Source organism: Pinus tabuliformis, chromosome 2_1, assembly GCF_031772625.1.
Source record: "Pinus tabuliformis cultivar Carrire ecotype Pingquan chromosome 2_1, CPIR1, whole genome shotgun sequence".
NCBI classification, from domain to species: Eukaryota; Viridiplantae; Streptophyta; class Pinopsida; order Pinales; family Pinaceae; genus Pinus; species Pinus tabuliformis.
In genome coordinates this window covers 24,808,175-24,826,824 of record NC_142299.1, presented here as the reverse complement: position 1 = coordinate 24,826,824, position 18,650 = coordinate 24,808,175, and the positions used below count along the sequence as shown (strand labels likewise).

The 18,650-nt window shown below is 43.9% G+C and overlaps 1 non-coding gene and 4 pseudogenes across 1 annotated transcript; all 5 read left to right on the top strand.

Annotated features, from left to right (window-relative positions):
- The first annotated feature begins 32 nt into the window (after nucleotides 1-32).
- LOC149198526 (5S ribosomal RNA) lies at nucleotides 33-151 on the top strand (annotated as a pseudogene).
- A 7,841-nt stretch (nucleotides 152-7,992) lies between these two features.
- Nucleotides 7,993-8,111, top strand: LOC149198525 (5S ribosomal RNA; annotated as a pseudogene).
- A 732-nt stretch (nucleotides 8,112-8,843) lies between these two features.
- LOC149198524 (5S ribosomal RNA) lies at nucleotides 8,844-8,962 on the top strand (annotated as a pseudogene).
- Nucleotides 8,963-9,694: 732 nt separating this feature from the next.
- Nucleotides 9,695-9,813, top strand: LOC149198523 (5S ribosomal RNA). Its single transcript, XR_016254007.1, has one exon. It is a non-coding gene; the product is annotated as a 5S ribosomal RNA (ribosomal RNA).
- Nucleotides 9,814-17,283: 7,470 nt separating this feature from the next.
- On the top strand, nucleotides 17,284-17,402 carry LOC149198522 (5S ribosomal RNA; annotated as a pseudogene).
- The last annotated feature ends 1,248 nt before the right edge of the window (nucleotides 17,403-18,650 follow it).

Below are 18,650 nucleotides of genomic sequence, written 5' to 3'. Positions count from 1 at the left end.
CCTTGAAGAGGGGGAGGGGGCGAGATCTTTGTCGGTGCGATCATACCAGCGTTAATGCACCGGATCCCATCAGAACTCCACAGTTAAGCGCGCTTGGGATATAGTAGTACTGGGATGTGTGACCTCCCGGAAAGTCCTAGTGTTGCACCCTCCCCGCTTTTTGTGCGACACGGTGGAGCTAGTGGAAGTGGTCCTCGCGGGTGCAATCGCGCCGGCGTCAGTGCAGAACTCCGCGGTTAGGCGCGCTTGATGATAATATTGGTTCGCGTCGCGTGTTCATCTCGTTTTGCGATGCGGGGCTGCCTAGATATTGATGCATAATGGAATCCCGCGAATGAAGAGGTCGCCCGAGCATTAAGGGGGGAGGGGGGGCACCACTGAGGGAAACAGAGGACTGCTCCGAGGGAAACTCGAGAATAGGGCACGGATTCGTCACCCTAGTCGGAAGTCACGAGCGGGATCGTAGCGCATTGCGGCAGTGGGTGATGAATCTAGGACCGTTCGCGTCACTGTAGCAAAGATGACGCGGGGGAGAGTAGGTAAGAGGTTTATTAAATCGTATCTGCTTTTTGTGGGAATTCGAATTTGGGAAGAACCGCGGATCGCACATGGAAAGGCAGCGCGAGCTCCGCGCAGCGCCGTCGGTGGTCGCGGAACTTGTTAGCGCTTGAGATTTCACCCTAGGCTGAGGAAGGTAAACCTTCAAGGCAACATCAAACCATTTCACCTCGTAGCTAGCCCTACGAGGTATGAGAAGGCTCTCTCGGGTCAGATTCGATAGATCTTTCAATATTATAAGCTGACCAATTAGGAATAAAGATTTTAGGCTAGTAAATTGATAAGGGAGGTTGATTTAAAGATTTTTGGGGTTTTTGGTGGCAATTGGAGGGAGTGCAATTCAGGGTGCGGGGATTGGGCTCAGTTTTTGCAGGGGGATCTTTGGGGCAAGGTAGGAGTGAGTGCTGATGCCTTAATCTGAGATGGATGATCAGGAATGATAGAGGAGGAGCTAAAGAGGGCAAACAACAACTTTGAATCCTCTTTAGACAGTGGAAAACATAGATATTGAACAAAATTAAAAGCTGAGCATGGCATGCATGAATTCAAACTTTATCACTTCATCTGTTCAATTAGCAGCAAAGAAAGAGATGGAACACATAAACAAACTTACAATAACATGTAGAGAACACACCATCAACACAACAATCCACAAGAATCCACAATGATGTCTGCAAAACCCTGGCCTTCCTTTTCCTTAAATTGCAGTAATAGATGTACAATATACAATAATGCTTCTCCCACAAGAGTCCAACCATGAAAATGAGCAAGAGAAGGCATAATATAGACCATCTAACTCCTTTCCCCACCTCTAGGGGTCGAGCTCAGCTTCCTAGGAGCAGTTTGAACTAATTCTAAACTTAGCACTAGATAATAGGCAGTCAAAACAACTTGCCTCTAAAACTTAGCTAACTCATCCATGCATTAAATATTCACTATTTACATCAAGGAAGCTTCTAGAAGGGTTAAGAGAGATTAAATCTATCAATGTGCCATGAAAATTATCCATACATCCATCATTTACAAGTACAAATGATCAACCAAGGTAAAAAACAGAGTTTGCAGGCCTGAAAAGTCAAAACTGGCAATTTTAGCTCGAGTGGTCGCGCCCCCTGCTCGAGTGGTCGTGCCCCTTTGCAGCACTTTTTGAGTGGGTTCTAGTTGTCCAAATCAAGTGCAAGATGGCTCATTGGAAAGCTCTGTGTGTCTACTTTCCATCCCAAGTGGAATTTCTGGATTTGGAGTTGATTTGACCCCTCAAAAGTCAATTCTCCCAAGGTCACTTTCTGCAACTCAAAAAGTGGGCAGAAAGTCAAAATTTTGATGTATTTTGAGCTTTTGGAGGCCCAAATCTCAAAATCAAGTTGACCCCAAGTATAGGTAATTCTAATTTTTGCATGCCCTTTCCAAAAATGTCAACTTTTTGTGATTCTGAGCAGTCCTCCCGAGTGGTCGCGCGGGGGGTGAGACCACTCCAATGGCCAAAACCTGTAAATTGCACAAAAAATTCACAAATGACAAAATTTTCTCCAAATTTCTTGAAATTTGGGCTGGGAGTCCCCAATCAAGTACCATGCTCAGTCAAAGAGGCTTTGGCCAAAGTTTGGAGTGGATCGGGCGTTTTCCTTCGTTTTTGTGCTTTGGCCAACCGTCCTTGGAGCACCTTCGTTCTCGCCGGTATTTTTGACATTTCTCTCAAACCATGACACCTGTGTAAAAAGTAAAGGAGGTTTTTCTTCTTTGGCATGTTTTGGACAAAAACCTCTCTCAGTTTTCCAAAATTCATCTTTTATTGCTCTAAAACATCATTTGAGTGCAACTTGTCCCGATGTGTGAAACAAGGAATTTTGTCGAAATGGAGCGAAATGAAGGGGATAGGGGGCTTCTAAATTCTTGGGGAAATTTTTGGAAGTAGGGAGGGATGTTAGGAAGAAGGGGAAAGTGGAATCGTAGAAATTGAGCGAGGGGAAGGGGTACAAAAGGGCAAAACACAGGCCCAACCTAGAAAATTGCCAGGTTGTAGCTAGAAACTAGGGTTTGTGGAAAAATGAGGAATTTGGCGGAACTAAGGGATGGAAAGTGTTTTATAAGGTACTTTAAGGATAGGGGAAGGTGTATGAACATCAGGAAACAAGTTTTGCCGGTGATTTGACCATCCAAGAGAAACTGGCTTCAAAACCCTAGGAGAGGGAAATGAGCTTGCCTAGGCACAACTGAAGCATGAACAAGATGTGAAATGACTCATTAGACACTGACATGATAATGACAACCCTATGAATGATGATAAACTCAGCTGAATGATGACATAGACTGACATTTGGGCAAACCCTAGGCCTAATGCCTAGTGACCAAATTTTGCTTGAAGACTCACTGAAATGACAAAATTTGACCTTGACACTTCAAAATCACTTTGTAAGAGCATATTTGATCACTGTAGGAAGGCTGGAAAGACTGACACTAACATTGGCTCCAATGGGGATGGTAGCTCCTTGGAGGTGCCAAGAACCTTAGACCTCTGGGAGAGCAGACCAGTGCCGTATTTATTGGGCGATGGAGTCATTATTTAACAAACAATACAAGACTTTGACTCATTTATTGAATGAAAACTTGACTGAAAACTGACTGAAACTTAACTGAAGCTTGACTCAAACTGACTCGATGGCAAACTGAAATAACTTGAAAAACTCACTCAACAAACCAAACACAAATGACTCATGACTGACTTAACTAAAACAAGAACTTACAAAGCTTTTTGAAGGGCAGCAGTCCATCAAGATTTGAAATCATGATGACAACCACCTGCGATTCTTACATGACAATGTACATCAAACTATATCAAAATGCCAATGCAACCAATGAAGCAGATGCCTTCTTGATTGATTCTTCTGATTAGATCTTCTGGTCAACAATACAAAACTATCACTGGGCATCCAAAAACATAGCTGACCATGATCTCCTTCATCACTGAACACTGCAATAAACACTATCACTGCTAGCTGCAACAAACTTGCTAGAGGATCATGAAGAACATGAAGATTTGCCATTGCCACCTCCTGCTGAAAGAACAAGGTTTCCTTTGCCTCAAATTCTGATCTACCTTCATCATGTGCTTCAGTAAAAGTATGCTCATGGGCTTCAAAAAATTCTGAACAAGTAGGTGAGCAAATCTCCTCTTGAAATAACATTTCAACACATGAGACATATGAAGAATCTGAAAGGTAATCCTGTATGCTATGATCTTCGGTAGTCAGACAATATGGTGGGTGATCTTCAAAAGATATGACAGCCGGACTATCATCTTTGTGAAGGAAAACATTATCTATTTGCTGATCTACAAAACTAATTACAAGACTGTCATCATTTTCAAAAGAGGAAGAAGTTTCACCAACACTTTCGTGACCATGTGCACACTGCCGATTTGCTTTAGCTTGGGTTGTAGCATGACCTTTCAAAAGCTGATCTATCTCCTCTTCAGACAAAGGAGATAAGACTTTCTGTTTCCCTTTGCTCAAACAAGTCTTGTCTTCTTGAAATAACATTTCAGAACATGAAAAATCTGAATGACAGTCATGATCTTCTGAAACTTGGAAACATTGTTGATCATCTTCATATGACATGGCAATCAAACTATCCAAATTATGATTGAAAGAAGAGTTTTCACTTACTTGAACAAAGATCTCATCTTGCTATTCATGAGCTGACTGAATGACCTCCTCATGAAGATCTAGTTCCGGTGAGGTGGGAGCACTTAGATTTGTAACTTCGTTTTCTTCATGCCAACTGATCTCAACAGTCGAGTTCTTCTTTATAGGATTCAACACAAGGTATTCTTGGTCACCATGATCTGAATTAGCTGAGTTGACTGCATTACATTCTAAAATTGAATCTTGGCTACCTTGCACGCTGTCTTCTTCTGTGGGCAGATCTGAAACAAGCTCTTCTTTTTCATCAATTACAGCCATATGACCATCTTCAGCTTGCTGATCTTGATTCTGGTGCAAAATTTCATGACCATCTTGATGGGTATCCATTAGATTCTCTTCATGTTGCTGCATTGGATGTTCATACAATGCTTCCATGATCTCTTCATCCATGAAATTATCATCTTCATAAAAATTCTCAAGGCTTTCAATAAAACTATAGGCATGCTTGCAACAGTCTTGAACCAAATTCAATGATGGATAAGAGTCCTTATATCTTTCAATGAACATAGCATGAAAATCCTTTAAACAGTAAATACAAGCAGGCGGCAAACTTTCATACCATGATTGAGCTGTACCTTCCAGAGTGGCCAAGAATATTTTCATCAAGCAATCTTCAGGAAAATCCACCTTCAACTTACGAATATGCATATGAAATCTAACTAGATGAAGTGCAACATCCTTCTTACCATCATCTTTAAATATAGGAAGATTCCTTGACCAATCTACCTTTGGAATTTTATTTGGAAAACCTGGAATGTGATCTCGGCTCAAGGGAGCATATCTTCTTGCAATCCGATCCATCTTGAAAAGCTCAAAGCTACTGATCTCTCTGCAGTGAAGTCACCATGAAGCATTGATCTCTGGAGTTTTTAGTGAAGGAGTCGCCAGGTGAATGATTTCAGCCTTTCAAGTGTTTGATCGTTGTTCACCATCAACAATCAGATCTGAACTTGATATATGTACTGGGGTAAAATGCAATCGAAGTGGTCGTATTCACAAGCTCACAGAGATTGACTGAAGCAGCGTTTATCTACTAACGCTGATGTAAAACAAGAGCGTTTTCGAAGGCTTCTGGCGTAACTTCAGGCTCCGTCTAAGACTTATGAAACAAACACATCAACCCACAAACAAGTTTGTTCTCCCCAGTATGGTCGCCACTATGTTAGCGCTTGAGATTTCACCCTAGGCTGAGGAAGGTAAACCTTCAAGGCAACATCAAACCATTTCACCTCGTAGCTAGCCCTACGAGGTATGAGAAGGCTCTCTCGGGTCAGATTCGGTAGATCTTTCAATATGATAAGCTGACCAATTAGGAATAAAGATTTTAGGCTAGTAAATTGATAAGGGAGGTTGATTTAAAGATTTTTGGGGTTTTTGGTGGCAATTGGAGGGAGTGCAATTCAGGGTGCGGGGATTGGGCTCAGTTTTTGCAGGGGGATCTTTGGGGCAAGGTAGGAGTGAGTGCTGATGCCTTAATCTGAGATGGATGATCAGGAATGATAGAGGAGGAGCTAAAGAGGGCAAACAACAACTTTGAATCCTCTTTAGACAGTGGAAAACATAGATATTGAACAAAATTAAAAGCTGAGCATGGCATGCATGAATTCAAACTTTATCACTTCATCTGTTCAATTAGCAGCAAAGAAAGAGATGGAACACATAAACACACTTACAATAACATGTAGAGAACACACCATCAACACAACAATCCACAAGAATCCACAATGATGTCTGCAAAACCCTGGCCTTCCTTTTCCTTAAATTGCAGTAATAGATGTACAATATACAATAATGCTTCTCCCACAAGAGTCCAACCATGAAAATGAGCAAGAGAAGGCATAATATAGACCATCTAACTCCTTTCCCCACCTCTAGGGGTCGAGCTCAGCTTCCTAGGAGCAGTTTGAACTAATTCTAAACTTAGCACTAGATAATAGGCAGTCAAAACAACTTGCCTCTAAAACTTAGCTAACTCATCCATGCATTAAATATTCACTATTTACATCAAGGAAGCTTCTAGAAGGGTTAAGAGAGATTAAATCTATCAATGTGCCATGAAAATTATCCATACATCCATCATTTACAAGTACAAATGATCAACCAAGGTAAAAAACAGAGTTTGCAGGCCTGAAAAGTCAAAACTGGCAATTTTAGCTCGAGTGGTCCCGCCCCCTGCTCGAGTGGTCGCGCCCCTTTGTAGCACTTTTTGAGTGGGTTCTAGTTGTCCAAATCAAGTGCAAGATGGCTCATTGGAAAGCTCTGTGTGTCTACTTTCCATCCCAAGTGGAATTTCTGGATTTGGAGTTGATTTGACCCCTCAAAAGTCAATTCTCCCAAGGTCACTTTCTGCAACTCAAAAAGTGGGCAGAAAGTCAAAATTTTGATGTATTTTGAGCTTTTGGAGGCCCAAATCTCAAAATCAAGTTGACCCCAAGTATAGGTAATTCTAGTTTTTGCATGCCCTTTCCAAAAATGTCAAATTTTTGTGATTCTGAGCAGTCCTCCCGAGTGGTCGCGCGGGGGGTGAGACCACTCCAATGGCCAAAACCTGTAAATTGCACAAAAAATTCACAAATGACAAAATTTTCTCCAAATTTCTTGAAATTTGGGCTGGGAGTCCCCAATCAAGTACCATGCTCAGTCAAAGAGGCTTTGGCCAAAGTTTGGAGTGGATTGGGCGTTTTCCTTCGTTTTTGTGCTTTGGCCAACCGTCTTTGGAGCACCTTCATTCTCGCCGGTATTTTTGACATTTCTCTCAAACCATGACACCTGTGTAAAAAGTGAAGGAGGTTTTTCTTCTTTGGCATGTTGTGGACAAAAACCTCTCTCAGTTTTCCAAAATTCATCTTTTATTGCTCTAAAACATCATTTGAGTGCAACTTGTCCCGATGTGTGAAACAAGGAATTTTGTCGAAATGGAGCGAAATGAAGGGGATAGGGGGCTTCTAAATTCTTGGGGAAATTTTTGGAAGTAGGGAGGGATGTTAGGAAGAAGGGGAAAGTGGAATCGTAGAAATTGAGCGAGGGGAAGGGGTACAAAAGGGCAAAACACAGGCCCAACCTAGAAAATTGCCAGGTTGTAGCTAGAAACTAGGGTTTGTGGAAAAATGAGGAATTTGGCGGAACTAAGGGATGGAAAGTGTTTTATAAGGTACTTTAAGGATAGGGGAAGGTGTATGAACATCAGGAAACAAGTTTTGCCGGTGATTTGACCATCCAAGAGAAACTGGCTTCAAAACCCTAGGAGAGGGAAATGAGCTTGCCTAGGCACAACTGAAGCATGAACAAGATGTGAAATGACTCATTAGACACTGACATGATAATGAAAACCCTATGAATGATGATAAACTCAGCTGAATGATGACATAGACTGACATTTGGGCAAACCCTAGGCCTAATGCCTAGTGACCAAATTTTGCTTGAAGACTCACTGAAATGACAAAATTTGACCTTGACACTTCAAAATCACTTTGTAAGAGCATATTTGATCACTGTAGGAAGGCTGGAAAGACTGACACTAACAGAACTTACGCCTTTTTCTCCCCTCTCTCTCTCCTTTCCTTCCCCTCCCGAGTTCATTCTTCCCCTGGTTCGCGCCGACAAGTTGGGGAAGAGGGCGAGCTCCCACGCCGTGGCGAATAGCGTCGGACGGAGGGCCATGGGTGGGCGCCATGCCCTGTGCGTGGATCGGCGGTCTCCCTTGAAGAGGGGGAGGGAGCGAGATTTTTGCGAGTGCGATGATACCAGCGTTAATGCACCAGATCCCACCAGAACTCCACAGTTAAGCGCGCTTGGGCTAGAGTAGTACTGGGATGGGTGACCTCCCGCGAAGTCGTAGTGTTGCACCCTACCCCCTTTTTGTGCGGCGCGGCGGAGCCAGTGGAAGTGATCCTCGCGGGTGCGATCGCACCGGCGTCAGTGCGGAACTTCACGGTTAGGCGCGCTTGACGATTTTATTGGGTCACGTCGCATGTTCGTCTCGTTTTGCGACGCCGGGTTGCCTATATATTGATGCGCAATGGAATCCCGTGAATGAGGAGGTCCCTTGAGCATTAAGGGGCTAGGGGGAGCACCACTGAGGGAAACAGAGGACTACTCCGAGGGAAACTCGGGAACAGGGCACGGATTCATGACCCTAGTCGAAAGACACGAGCGGGATCAGAGCACATTGCGGTAGTGGGTGATGAATCTAGGACTGTTCGCGTCACTGTAGCGAAGATGACGCAGGGGAGAGTAGGTAAGAGGTTTATTAAATCGTATCTGTGTTTTGTGGGAATTTGAATTTGCGAAGAACCGTGGATCGCGCACGGAAAGGCAGCCCGAGCTCCGCACAACGCCGTCGGTGGTCGCGGAACTTACGCCTTTTTCTCCCCTCTCTCTCTCCTCTCCTTCCCTTCCCCCCTTCGTTCTTCCCCTAGTTCGCTGGCTCCCCGCGGGGCGGGGCGCGCCGCCAAGTCGGGGAAGAGGGCGAGCTGTCGCGCCGCGGTGAACGCCGTCAGACGGAGGGCCATGGGTGTGCGCCATGCCCTGCGCGTGGCTTGGCGGTCTCCCTTGAAGAGGGGGAGGGGGCGAGATCTTTGCGGGTGTGATCATACCAGCGTTAATGCACTGGATCCCATCAGATCTTTGCAGTTAAACGCGCTTGGACTAGAGTAGTACTGTGATGGGTGACCTCCTGGTAAGTCATAGTGTTGCACCCTTGCCCCTTTTTGTGTGGCGCGACAGAGCCAGTGGATGTGATCCTCGCGGGTGCGATCGCGCCGGCGTCAGTGCGAAACTCCGTGGTTAGGCGCGCTTGATGGTTTTATTGTGTCGCTTCGCGTGTTCATCTTGTTTTGCGATGCGGGGCTGCCTATATATTGATGCGCAATGGAATCCCGCGAATGAGGAGGTCGCCCGAGCATTAACGGGGGAGGGGTAGAGCCACTGAGGGAAACAAAGGACTGCTCTGAGGGAAACTCTGGAACAGGGCACAGATTCATCACCCAAGTCGAAAGTCACGACCGGGATCGCAGCGCATTGCGGCAGTGGGTGATGCATCTAGGACCGTTCGCGTCACTGTAGCGAAGATGACGCAGGGGAGAGTAGGTAAGAGGTTTATTAAATCGTATCTACTTTTTGTGGGAATTCGAATTTGGGAAGAACCGCGGATCGCGCACGGAAAGGCAGCACAAGCTCCGTGCAGCGCCGTCAGTGGTCGCGGAACTTACGCCTTTTTCTCTCCTATCTCTCTCCTTTCCTTCCCCTCCGCCCTTCGTTCTTCCCCTGGTTCGTTGGCTCCCCGCGGGGCGGGGCGCACCGCCAAGTCGGGGAAAAGGGCAAGCTCCCGCGCTGCAGCGAATGGTGTCGGACGGAGGGCCATGGGTGGGTGCCATGCCCTGTGCGTGGCTCGACGGTCTCCCTAGAAGAGGGGGAGGGGCCGAGATCTTTGCGGGTGCGATCATACCAGCGTTAATGCACCGGATCCCATCAGAACTCTGCAGTTAAGCGTGCTTGGGCTAGAGTAGTACTGGGATGGGTGACCTCCTGGGAAGTTCGAGTGTTGCAACCTCCCCCCTTTTTGTGCGGCGCGGCGGAGCCAGTGGAAGTGATCCTCACGGGTGCGATCGCGCCGGCGTCAGTGCGAAACTTCGCGGTTAGGCACACTTGATGGTTTTATTGGGTCGCGTCGTGTGTTCGTCTCGTTTAGCGATGCGAAGCTGCCTATATATTGATGCGTAATGGAATCCCGCAAATGAGGAGGATGCTCGAGCATTAAGGGGGGAGGGGGAGCACCAATGAGGGAAATAGAGGACTGCTTTGAGGGAAACTCAGGAACAGGGCACGGATTCATCACCCTAGTCGGAAGTCACGAGCGGGATCGCAGCGCATTCCGCCAGTGGGTGATGAATCTAGCACCGTTTGCGTCACTGTAGCGAAGATGACGCGGGGGAGAGTAGGTAAGAGGTTTATTAAATCATATCTGATTTTTGTGGGAATTTGAATTTGGGAAGAACCGTGGATCGCACACGGAAAGGCAGCGCGAGCTCCACACAGCGCCGTGTGTGGTCGCGGAACTTACGCCTTTTTCTCCCCTCTCTCTCTACTTTCCTTCCCCTCTACCCTTCATTCTTCCCCTTGTTCGCTGGCTCCCCGCGGGGCGGGGCGTGCCGCCAAGTCGGGGAAGAGGGCTAGCTCGCGCGCCACAGCGAACGGCGTCGGACGGAGCACCATGGGTGGGCGCCATACACTGCGCGTGGCTGGGCGGTCTCCCTTGAAGAGGTGGAGGGGGCGAGATCTTTGCGGGTGCGATTATACTAGCGTTAATACACCGGATCCCATCAGAACTCTGTAGTTAAGCGCGCTTGGGCTAGAGTAGTACTGGGATGGGTGATGTTATGAAACCAGCTCAAGAAATGATAGATCAACGCCTTAGAATTCAGCCTCTTCGAGGGGGCAACCTCCTTTACATTACATAAATGAACAATTCTTGGATGATACAAATGACAAAACCTCCTTTCTATATATAGGAGTCTAGGGAGTCACAATATAATCCAGCCGACCTAACAATAATAATATAAAGCCACATAAATAACAATAGAGGGATTCTATGGGGCACAGAAATAACAATATGGGGGTAATAGGGGCACAACAATATAAATAAGGGGTATAACTACAATATTAATGGGGTAATCACTAGTATTATAGGGACCCAACATGCCCCTCTCCTTCAAAAAAGTGTTGTCCTCAACGCTTGAGTAGTTCTGGATACTTCTGCATAAAATTCTCATCCTCCCATGTGGAATCTTCAGCCGATAAGTTCTTCCACTTGATAAGATACTCTGAAATTGATCGATTTCGTATCTGTCGAGTTCTTGTTTCTGTGACTGCTTCCGGTTCCAATATAATTTTTCCTTCCTCGTCAAGTTCTGGCAATATTTTTTGAATTGGGAGCTTGTCACCTATAACCTTCTTTAAACATGAAACATGGAAAACTGGGTGCAATCGAGAAGCTGTAGGAAGCTCCAATTTGTATGCCATAGTACCAATCTTTTGCAACACCTTGTATGAACCATAATACTTTGGTGATAATTTATTATCCTTCTTATCTTGCTTTAGGGACATCTGCATATATGGTTGTAGCCATAGGAATACCCAATCACCTACATCAAAACTTCTTTCACTGTGATGTTGATCTGCCTGTTGTTTCATTCTATTTTGTGCCAACACGAGGTTATCCTTTAAGAGTTGGAGGACTTGTCGTTGATGTTCGATGTGATGTTCCACTGCCTGAACCATAGAATTTTCTCTTAAATATGATGTTATGGATGGTGGTTGATACCCATAAAGTGCCATAAATGGGGTCATTTTTGTTGCTGTATGGAAGGAAGTGTTATACCACCATTCAGCTAGAGGCAACCATTTGACCCATTGTGTCTGCTTATCAGATACAAAGCAACAAAGATATCCTTCCAAACATTTGTTTACTATCTCAGTTTGCCCATCAGATTGAGGATGATAAGATGAGCTATGAGCTAACTGAGTACCAAGACAAGAAAATAATTCTGTCCAAAAATTTCCAGTGAAAATGGGATCTCTGTCACTTACAATAATCTTTGGGTTTCCATGTAGCTTTTGAACTGTTTCCATAAATGCAGTAGAAACTGTACTGGCTTTAAATGGATGTGATAATGCACAAACGTGTGCATACTTGGTAAGTCTATCAACTACCACCATGATGACACTCTTTCCCTCAGACTTGGGTAAACCTGTGATAAAATCCATTGAAACCTCCTCCCAACGTTGGCTTGGAATGGATAAAGGTTGTAATAGACCCGGTGTCTTAATTGTTTCAACTTTATTTTGCTGGCAAACCAAACATTCTGCCACAAACTTTTGAATATCTGATTTAAGGCCATCCCAAAAAAATTCCTTCTTAACCCTGTGGTAAGTTTTTAAAAATCCTGAGTGCCCTCCTAAGGGAGAAGTGTGCAATTCCATAAGAATCTTTTGTTTTAGTTGGGAATTCTTACAGAGGTATAAGCGATCTTTGTACCATAACGAATCATTTTGCCAGCTAAATGTATCAGAAGTATTGGAATCTTGTTGTAGCTTTCGAATAAGTGCCCACACTTCTTCGTCATTCTTCCATTCCTCCCTTGCTTCGTTTATCCAATCTGGTTGGATAATAGAAATGGCACACAACAATGCTTCCACATCCTCATCCTTTCTTGAGAGTGCATCTGCCACCACATTTTGCTTCCCCTTTTTGTAGATGATTTAAAAGTCATAACCCAACATCTTTCTGACCCACTTTTGTTGCTCTTCAGAGGATAATCTTTGTTCTAAAAAGTATTTAAGGCTATCATGATCCGTTTTTACCTTGAAGTGTCTTCCCATTAGGTAGGGTCGCCATTTCTTAAGTGCATGGAGTATTGCCAACATTTCCTTCTCATAAATAGCTTTGCTTAAAAACTTTCCCTTGATTGGACGACTTTCAAAAGCAATGGGTCTTTCATTTTTCATTAGAACAGCACCAATTCCATTTCCTGAAGCATCACATTCCACAATAAAGGTTTTTGTGAAGTCCGGTGTAGCTAAGACCGGTGCTTGGCACATTGCCTCTTTAAGATGTTCAAAGGCCTTTGTTGCTTCCGGAGTCCATGAAAATGAATCTTTCTTCAATAATTTGTTAGAGGTGCTGCTATTCTCCCATAATTCTTAACAAACTTGCGATAATACCCTGTCAACCCAAGAAATCCTCGCAGATGCTTTATGGATGTGGGGATTTTCCATTCCTTAATGGCTTTAATTTTGCTGGGGTCTACCTTAACTCCTTCATGAGATACAATATGACCCAAATATTCCACCTCCTGGACTCCAAAGAAACATTTGGATCTTTTTGCATATAATTGTTTCTCCTCCAATAGTTGTAGCACCCTGTCAACATGTTCAACATGATCCTTCCAAGACTTGCTGTAGATTAGTATATCATCAAAAAATACTAACACAAATTTTCTAAGGAATGTTTTGAAAATTGAATTCATCAAATCTTGAAATGTTGAAGGTGCATTGGTAAGACCAAAAGGCATGACCAAAAATTCATAATGACCCTCATGAGTTCTAAATGCCATTTTCGGAATGTCTTCAACCTTCATTCTAATTTGATGATATCCCGAACGAAGATCCAACTTGGTGAAGTAAATTGATCCATGCAATTCATCCAGTAATTCATCAATAACAGGAATGGGGAACTTATCTTTAATAATGAGCTTGTTGATCTCCCTATAATCCGGACACATGCGCCATGATCCATCCTTCTTGTGCACCAATACTACTGGAGCTGAGAAAGAACTTTGACCCGGTTGAATTATACCAGCCTCTAGCATTTCTGCAACCATACGTTCAATTTCACTTTTTTGGACATAGGGATATCTGTACGGCCTGATGTTTGGAGGAACACTTCCTGGAATTAGATGAATAGCATGATCATGATCACGCATAGGTGGGAGACCCTTGGGAGTCTCAAATACCTTGGAATTATTTTCCAAGACTTTTTGGAGATTTGGAGAAATAGATGATTCCAATGTGGAAACATCTAGCGAGCATAATTGTGCAATTACACCTCTTTGCTCTTTTTTTAGAAGCTTTGTCATACCATGAGAGCTGATTATCTTTCCTGGTTTCCCTGCAATACCCATTAATTCAACTTCCTTTCCTTCCGTAGAAAATTTGATGAAAAGTTCTTGAAAATTAAAAGCTATTGTACCCAAGGATTGTAGCCATTGGACTCCTAGTACAACATCCGCACCTCCCATTGGAATGGAAAGCATTGGGCTAGTCAATACATATTCTCCCATGGATAGCTTGATATTATGGAACTTTCCAGAGCAATTTATTGTTCCTCCATTTGCAATCATCACTTGACACTCTGGTGCTAGATATAGGAAGCAATTCAATTCTTTTGCTACCCTACAATGAATAAAATTGTGGGTGCTTCCTGAATCAATCAACACTATTACCTTTTTCTTCTTGATTTTTCCTTCTATCTTGATGGTTTGAGGAGTGGTAATTCCCGCCAATGCATTACAAGATATGGTCAGATTTATTTGTTCTTCATCTAGGCTTTGTTCCTGAAGTATATCTTCTTCTTTTGACCTTTCTTGCTCCTTTTCTTCTTCCTCTTCACAATCTATGTAGAATAATTTCTTCTCAACACACTTATGACCTTTTGTGTATTTGCTATCACAACTGTAACAAAGCCCTTTTGCTCTTTTTTCTTCCAATTGTTATCGTGTCAACCTTATAGGTTGTGGAAGACTAGGGGCAACAACACTTCCGTCTTTATAGTTGTGAGTGGTATGCTTCCTGGTTGCCATAATTTTGCTTTCCATTTTTCTTGCTAACCTGAATGCCTTCTCTAATGAATCAGGTTCTCAAAGGCGAATATCATGTTGGATATTATCCTTTAAAGACCCTATGAACACATCAATCCTATGCTCCTCTGGAATATCTTTTACCCTTATGTTCAATTTTTGGAACTCCTCAATGTGCTCCATTACTGAACCCTTTTGTTTGAGACTTATCAATTGGCTAAAAAAAGTGTTGCTTTTTGTATCTTCATAATGTGCTATCAATTCTTCCGTAAAAATTGCCCAAGTGATAAATTGTTTACAAGAGAAAAGCCATTGATACCATACAAAATGATTTGGTTCCAAATATACAGTTGCCATACGTACCTTTTGTGCGTTTTGCACATTATTGAGATCAAAGAATTGCTCCATCTGTAATATCCATGTGGCGGGATCCTTGCCATCAAACTTCCTCATATCGATTTTTGGAATATGGTGATTCTTCAATCCAACATTAGTGTCTATGGAATCATGATTAACATTTCTTTTGTTCTCATCATGAGTTTCCTTTACTACCTTTTCACCATTAGTGACCCTTTCTTGTAGCAACTTCTTCAATTCTTCCATGTCTGTCTTCATATCTATCTTCAAATCTGCCATGTCTCTCTTCAAATCTGTCTTCGAATCATCCATCTTAGCTTCCATGCCCTTTATCTTAGATTCCATGCCATTTATCTTAGATTCCACGCCATTTATATTAGATTCCACGCCACTTATCTTAGCTTCTGTTAGCTTTTGTGAGCGTGACATTTGTTGCACTTGTTCTTGTAATTTTGATAGATCATGTAGCATTTCTTCCTCTTCTTCATGGGTCATGCTAGAGCTTTCAGGTTCCTTACTAGGTGTTTGCATTTTCTTTCCTCGGGGCATCAGTTACCGATAATAATGCTTTACTATGCCCTTTGAATTCCGTTAAACCAAGCTTACACAAAAATTAAAAAAAAACTACACATTGTTTTTCACTTTATAGAAGCCTGATATTGAATCTGATGTATCTCTGTAATTTCGGATCATCCAATTCTGAAATTTCTACCTGTAGTAGCCTTCTACGTCCTCTTTCCAATGCCACAAGTCTGAGCCAAATTGGATTCTTCAAGGAAGCATTATGTGAAATCTCCCACAGTGACTTGTTTTTAGACTGGTTCAGTAGAGCGAACTTGTACGATGTGCCATGAGTCACTGTTTCAACCTTTGAATCTGAAACACACACACAAGAAACTACAGTCCGTCCTCTTTCTGTACCTTCTTACAAAATTTCAATCCGATTCCCAGAGAGAAAGTTATGACGATTTTCCCTAGGTCACCTGTTTTGAATGTAATTCAGGAGTCTGCAAAAAGGCCAACTTCCTCAGATCATATCTCCGCAAATATCGCGCGAAAAGCTCTGAAATTCGGATCCAAGGTTCAGCACGATTTCTTCTCAAATGGGTTTTATTTGCGACTTCTGAAACGTCACAGAAAAAAGTTATATGAAAATTCCACGATGACCTGTTTGGAGCAGCGAAACCCTAGAATCCAAAGCTCTGATACCAAATGTTATGAAACCAGCTCAAGAAAAGATAGAAAAGATAAATCAACGCCTTAGAATTCAGCCTCTTCGAGGGGGAAACCTCCTTTACATTACATAAATGAACAATTCTTGGATGATACAAATGACAAAACCTCCTTTCTATATATAGGAGTCTAGGGAGTCACAATATAATCCAGTCGACCTAACAATAATAATATAAATCCACAAAAATAACAATAGAGGGATTCTATGGGGCACAGAAATAACAATATGGGGGTAATAGGGGCACAACAATATAAATAACGGGTATAACTACAATAATAATGGGGTAATCACTAGTATTATAGGGACCCAACAGGTGACCTCCCAGGAAGTCCAGTGTTGCACCCTCCCCCCTTTTTGTGCAGTGCGACGGAGCTAGTGGAAGTGATCCTCGTGGGTACGATCGCACCGGCGTCAGTGCAGAACGTCGCGGTTAGGTGCACTTGACGATTTTATTGGGTCGTGTCGTGTGTTCCTCTCGTTTTTTGATGTGGGGCTGCCTATATATTGAAGTGCAATGGAATCCCGCGAATGAGTAGGTCGCCCGAGCATTAAGGGGGGAGGGGGAGCACCATTGAGGGAAACAAAGAACTGCTCTGAGGGAAACTCGGGAACAGGGCACAGATTCATCACCCTAGTCGGAAGTCACGAGCGAGATCGCAATGCATTGCGGCAGTGGGTGATGAATCTAGGACCGTTCGTGTAACTGTAGCGAAGATGACGTGGGGGAGAGTAGGTAAGAGGTTTATTAAATCGTATCTGCTTTTTGTGGGAATTCGAATTTGGGAAGAACCGCGGATCGCGTACAGAAAGGCAGTGCGAGCTCCGCGCAGCGCCGTCGGTGGTCGTAGAACTTACGCCTTTTTCTTCCCTCTCTCTCCTTTCCTTCCCCTCCGCCCTTCGTTCTTCCCCTGGTTCGCTGGCTCCCCGCGGGGTGGGACGTGCCGCCAAGTCGTCGAAGAGGGCGAGCTCCCGCGCCACGGCGAACGGCGTCGGACGGAGGGCCATGGGTGGGTGCCATGCCCTGCGCGTGTTTCAGCGGTCTCCCTTGAAGAGGGGGAGGGGGCGAGATCTTTGCGAGTGCGATGATACCAATGTTAATGCACCGGATCCCATCAGAACTCCGCAGTTAAGCGTGCTTGGGATAGAGTAGTACTGGGATGGGTGACCTCCCGAGAAGTCCCAGTGTTGCACCCTCCCCCCTTTTTATGCGGCGCGACGAAGCCAGTGGAAGTGATCCTCATGGGTGCGATCGCGCCAACGTCAGTGCGGAACTCTACGGTTACATGCTCTTGACGGTTTTATTGGGTCGCGTCGTGTGTTCGTCTCGTTTTGCGACGCGGGGCTGCCTATATATTGATGCGCAATGGAATCCTGCGAATGAGGAGTGTTGTGGAGGTAAATCCCCTCTGCGGACAGAGGCGATCCCTACTAGCCCAAATGGGGTCTAGCAACAATCAAACAACGCTAACACACAGGTTCCTAATTGCAAATCAAAGACCGATGATGAGGGCCTACCTGGATTCCAACGCTAATATTTGTAGAAGTGTTGTCGCTCCCGTTCCTTTGCTCCGGCTGGTCACAATCCCCACGATCTTCGTGAATGGACACCTGCACATGCAAAGAACGAAACAAATACAAGCATAAAATCCAATAGATGCAACTATATATCAGTCATAAAGGATATAACTCAATCATCATTACAAAGACAATAAGAGTGGAACCATAATGATAGTCGTCTATTATTGATAAACAATAAAGAAGAATACAACCATAGTTCTGACGTCAAATCCTCCTTTAGCTGGGTGATCAGAAACACATGCCTTGCAAAGCTTGTTGGGAATGGGGAACAAGCCTCTCTCTCCTTGGTCACTTGGATAAGAATCTCCTCACTTAAGATTTAGCCTCATGGGAATGAATAAGACTCCTTGTAGCAAGAACTTAGTAATTCTCAGACTTTGAGACTTAGAATTTTGAACTTGGAGACTAACTTGTCAAAGGAAAAAGGACAAGCTTTTATAGATAGAGGAGAAGGAGTTAGGGTCATCCACAAGATTCATGGGATTGGCTTTATCACTAAGAAGCTTCCATGAGAGGTGGAGAACTACTTCCCTTCTATGGAGATTCGAAGCCCAACTGAACTAATTCAAGATGGAATTAGTTCATGAATAGGTTAGGAAGAACCTTCGTAAGTTTGTTTGTTAAAAACTTTACCCAACTGGGCTGGCGCGAGTGCGACTCTGAGACAGAGCGCCAGCTGGCGCGCCCTCTTTGGAGGATTTCCCCTATTGGCGCGAGTGATACACAGTGGAACCACGCCAATGGAAAAAGGGCTATTTTTATGGGTATTTTGCACAAGGTGTCTTCAGGGCATATGAAGTACATACTCAAGGGGATACAATGCAAGTGTTTTCAGGTTATGTCACTTCTCACAGGTCCCAGAAT